Raw genomic sequence first — 6,000 nt, forward strand, 5'->3', positions numbered from 1 at the left:
TGGGATTTATGTGCACGGCTAAATGCCTCAAAATACAAATTCAAACAAGAAAAATTATAGCCAGCTCACCCAGTTAGACGTCCTTAGTGGTTCTGCTCACTGCCAGGAAGCCGCACGGAGTTGTAATGGGAGAGGCACACCCCATGTTGCAATAGAAACAAAAACCAGCAAATAATTCCAGCGGATGCTTCCTACTTGGCCATAAAATCCATTTTATTTTTATCTTTTAAAATATTTCCATGTGGCAGAAACCCAAATATATACAGGGGGTCAGAAGAAAAAAAAAGGGCACACTGCTGCTTTATGCGTGCACACTACGCGTTTCGACCTTACTAGGTCTTCTTCTAGGTCTTAAGTGTGATTATTGTAATTAAGTCAAATTTTGTAATTGGATCTAGTTCCTGGAAGCAGGGTATATTACTATCTTGAACACTGCTCACATTTAAGACCTAGAAGAAGACCTAGTAAGGTCGAAACGCGTAGTCTGCACGCATAAAGCAGCAGTGTGCCCTTTTTTTTTCTTCTGACCCCCTGTATATATTTGGGTTTCTGCCACATGGAACTATTTTAAAAGATAAAAATAAAATGGATTTTATGGCCAAGTAGGAAGCATCCGCTGGAATTATTTGCTGGTTTTTGTTTCTATTGCAACATGGGGTGTGCCTCTCCCATTACAACTCCGTGCGGCTTCCTGGCAGTGAGCAGAACCACTAAGGACGTCTAACTAGGTGAGCTGGCTATAATTTTTCTTGTTTGAATTTGTATTTTGAGGCATTTAGCCGTGCACATAAATCCCAGCTTTTATACAGGGGGTAAAGTTTTTTCGACTCATATCTTATTAAACCAAAATGACTGAAAATACAGTTTTGAAGACATTGAAGATTACAAGGCAAGGTTGAATAAATCTGCCTCTATATTCCAGGGGTCTAAATCGAACCCAGGACATCTAATGAGTACATCAGTGGAATTGACCACTTTAATGAAAGATTTGGAATTGAAAATGTGTAAGGAATTAAAGATTTGGTGGGATCAAAATACCTTACAAACCTATTATGATAAAAATATGGTCCCCAGAGGTCTCCGTATAAAAAAAAGAGTTACACAGCAATATGATGAAAACTTTCACAAAGACTGGGATGGAATACTCAGTGACTGTTCCTTAAAGTTGATACAACTAATAATTAAGGAAGAAAATAAACAGTTGGAAATAGTAAAAAAAGAGATTAAAACTGTACAGAACAGTATGCAAAGATTTACAGCTACTGAGGAATTTAAATTATTAAATAATAAACTTAAAAACAATCTGATGAAATTGGAAACCAAAATTACGGATTTGAAAAAGAAAAAATATGAAAGAGATTTAGAGGATTATAAAAATAATAAGGTTTACACATGGGTTAAACCAATGCGATCATCATATGGTAGTTATAAAAATTTAAAAGGAAAGAAAAAAACCATATTGAAGGAACCAAGAGTTACCTTTCGAGAGTTAAATACCACATTGGAAACCACTGTGTACTCCTCAGAGGAAAACATGGAATCCTCTGATGAATCCGGAGAAGAAAGAAGGACTATGCTGGAAAATTCTTCTAAGGCGGCATTTCCAAAAAACGGAGGAAGCGGGGAGGGAGGAAGCACTGCAAGAAAGGGCTACAACACACGGAAGAAAAATCGTATGAAACAATGAAACGAATCTGGAATTTATCCAGTTATTTGCTAACAGAGGCCCAAATCTCAGTGCTTTCCAAAGGTATCAGTTTTGCTCCCACTAATCAGTTTAATGTCTTCAGAACAATACTGGATGTTTAATCGTTTAGCAAGATCCCTTACCTTGAAATGTCATTTCAAAGAACAGGAGATGGTAGAACAGAATATCTCCATTGAAGAGGATATAGAAGCAGATAATTTGTTTTTATTTGATGAACAGATCAACTTAATGAATATGAATGCGATGAAAAAAAGTGGGAATTTAGAAGAAATCACACTTAATCAGGACTTTCCTATATCTAATCCCTCCTTTTACCCTCTGAAATCCTGGCCGCCTATTTTGGATATTTTTCAAGAACTGATAGAGAAAGAGTTGATCAATTTAAATAATGGTATTGGAAAAATCAAGAAAAGAGATAATTTGACTTATAAAGAAAGGATAGGTTTGGAGGAGTTAGAAAAAAATCAAGATTTATTAATAAGAAAAGGAGACAACGGAGGAGGGATAGTCCTGATTAATGCAGGTTTATATGAAAAACTGAATTTAATGGTATTACAGAATGAGGATTCCTTTATTGAATTAAAACAAGATCCAACGAATAAATGTAATTTGTTAATGAAAAAATTACTAGACGAAGGGGTATACACTGGTGCCATTAGTAATAAATTAAAAGAATATATGTATATTGAGCTTCCTATAATACCTATATACCATTCACTCCCGAAAGTTCATAAAAACATTTTTCCCCCACCACTAAGGCCCATAGTGGCAGGTATAGGAAGCTAAGGGGAAAGACTAGGTGAGTGGGTGGATTTTTATTTGCAACCTTTGGTAAAAAATATTCCCAGCTTTATGCGGGATACTAAAGCAGTTGTAGGTATGATGGAATCATTTGAATGGCAACCTACTTATTCTTGGGTCACCTGTGATGTCATCGGTTTATACCCTTCGATACCATTTAATGTAGCAATGGCAAGTTTACATTACTATTTGGAAACCTATAGTAATTATAGAAAAGAGATAAAAGATTTTTTGTTGGATGGAGTTAAATTTTTATTGGAACATAATTATTTCAGATTTTGTGACAGATATTTTCTCCAAACAAAAGGAGTTAGTATGGGTGCGAAGTTCTCACCATCCCTGGCTAATTTAGTCATGGGAAGATGGGAAGAAAAACATCTATATAATGAACAAAATCCTTTTAAAAATCGCATCATTTGGATGGGGCGTTATATAGATGACCTGTTATTTGTATGGAATGGGGATGAAAAATCATTAGATGATTTCAACGAATATATTAACTGTAATGAATTTAATCTAAAATGTACTTGCATTTATGACAGTCATAAAATAGATTTTTTGGATATCACTCTTTCAGGAAATGCAGAAACTAAGAAAGTAGATATTGCTCCATTTAGGAAACAGACTGCATCAAATACAATTTTACATGCTGATTCATGTCATTCAGCACATACTATCAAAAATATACCAGTGGGAGAACTAATTAGAATACATAGAAATAGCTCAAATAAGCAGATTTATGAAAGTGAAAAAGTTAAAACATGTCAGAGATTACATGATAGAAATTATCCAGATTGGAGTTTAACAAGAGCAACATTAATAGTGGATAATGTGGATAGGAAAAAATTAATGCAAAATAAAAGTAAAAATAAGAATAAAAAATTTTCTAATAGAAATAGTGAACAAAATATTACTTTTAGTACTGAATATACACCACAATATACAGATATAATTAAAATAATAAAGAAATATCTACCTATCCTAAAACAAGACAAAGATTTGGATAAAATTTTAGAAAGAAATAAAATCAGATTTGCTGCTAAAAAAGCGCGTTTGATTCAGTCTATTTTGTCATCTAGTGAATATAACATTGTTGACCAACAAAAATCTCATACTTGGCTTGATTTAAAGGGCTTTTATAAATGTGGAGCTAAAAAATGTAAATGTTGCAGATTTGTAAATAAAACAGAAAAAATAGTTTCAGTAAAAAATGGTAAAGAATATAATATTAATAGTTTTATCAATTGCAATACTACTAATGTAGTTTATTCTGTTGTATGTAATAGTTGTAAATTACAATATATTGGATGTACTACGGGCTCTTTGAAAAAAAGAATCCATAGACATTTATCTGATGCAGTAAAAAAGAATATGATAGTAGGCTCTGCAGTTTCAAGACATTTCTGGTATGAACATAAAGGAAATTTGAATGATTTGTCCTTTTATGGTTTAGAGAAAGTAAAGAAATTCTTACGGGGAGGTAATAATAGAAGGACTTTATTAAATCGTGAAAGTTATTGGATTTTTACACTGGAAAGCCGTATACCTAATCGACTGAATAATAGGTTAGATTTAATCAGTCAATTCTAAATGGCAGGTTTTCCAGTGGTAAATATACATATATATATGAAAACACTTGAATTTTCTTTCCTTTTTCCCCCTATTTTTTTTATTTTTTTTTAAATGTTTTTTAAATTTAAAATTTTTTGTTTGTTCGTTTTTTTTTGTTCATATGGTAAATTTTGTGATATCTAAGAATAAATATAAGATGTGCATAATAATGTATTAGACAAAAATAAGGGCACTTTGCAGTGATATGCTTTAAATATGTAGTACATTTTGTATATAACAAAGTTTTATCGCTGTGTAAGGGTATACACCCTATTTTAATTAAGTCAAATTTTGTAATTGGATCAAGTTCCTGGAAGCAGGGTATATTACTATCTTGAGCACTGCTCACACTTAAGACCTAAAAGAAGACCTAGTAAGGTCGAAACGCGTAGTCTGCACACATAAAGCAGCAGTGTGCCCTTTTTTTTTTCTTCTGACCCCCTGTATATATTTGGGTTTCTGCCACATGGACCTATTTTAAAAGATAAAAATAAAATGGATTTTATGGCCAAGTAGGAAGCATCCGCTGGAATTATTTGCTGGTTTTTGTTTCTATTGCAACATGGGTGTGCCTCTCCCATTACAACTCCGTGCGGCTTCCTGGCAGTGAGCAGAACCACTAAGGACGTCTAACTGGGTGAGCTGGCTATAATTTTTCTTGTTTGAATTTTTACCATAAAAACCCCTCCACACCCTTTCTCTATCACCTTCCAAAAATACACAAAAATACTAATAGCCCACCAGGGCGACCTATTATTTCTGGCATAGGGTCACTCACTAGCAGTCTAGCTTTCTATATTGACAAGATTATGCAGCACCATGTTATGAGTCTAAATAGTCATCTAAAAGATTCCACTCAATTGATTAACCTTACAAAGAGCACTAAGTGGGATGACAATTACTGTTTTATCTCCTTTGATGTATCTGCCCTGAACACAAATATAGATCACCAATTAGGATTAAAGTGTTTTGACAAATTTGTTAATTCCGATGCTAGACTGTCTGATACTCAAAAAATGTTTTTACTGAGAGGTATGGATTTTATCTTACATAACAATTTTTTTACTTTTTTAGGGGTTTTTTATCATCAGACACGTGGGACAGCCATGGGATCACGGGTCGCACCTACTTATGCAAATCTTTTCATGGGTGTGTTTGAGGAGGCTTTTATTACTACAGTTGAATTTGCAAAAAGCATAATCCTTTATAAAAGATATATAGATGACCTCTTTTTAATATGGGACACACGTTTTATAAGTGCTGATCAGTTCATTTCCACCATACAGAACAATAACTGGGGACTGGAATTCACCCCTCACATCAGTAACCAAGCCATAAACTTTTTAGACATTACTTTTTATTTCAAGAATAATAAGATTTGCACCAAGACTTATTTTAAACAGGTAGATACAAATAGCTATGTCCATTTTAGTAGTAGCCACTACCAGAAATGGCTTTTTAATATCCCTCACAACCAGTTCCAAAGGATCCGCAAGAACTGTACTAGTGATGATGATTTTACAAGCCAGGCTAACATTTTAAAGGAGAGGTTTTTAAGTCAGAAATATCCTAGAAAATTAGTTTCTTCCACATGTGAGAATGTTTTTAAAAATTCTAATCAAGATCTTTTACTGTCCAGAAAGCCCACTCCCAAACCCTCAGGTGATAAATTCTGTACCAACTTTATCACCACCTACAGTTCACAACACAAATCTATCAGGAACATCATGGAGGGTCTGTGGCATATTGTCAAAAGAGACCCCATTTTAAACAAAATCATTCCTGAGAAACCTGCTATAACCTTCAGGAAAGCTAAATCCTTAAAAAACACATTGGCACCCAGCAGGCTCACTATTCCATCTCTCAAGCAGAACAATTCC

The sequence above is a fragment of the Dendrobates tinctorius genome, unplaced genomic scaffold (genome assembly GCF_039654945.1).
Source record: "Dendrobates tinctorius isolate UK_male_01 unplaced genomic scaffold, ASM3965494v1 ptg000150l, whole genome shotgun sequence".
In the NCBI taxonomy this organism is placed as follows: Eukaryota; Metazoa; Chordata; class Amphibia; order Anura; family Dendrobatidae; genus Dendrobates; species Dendrobates tinctorius.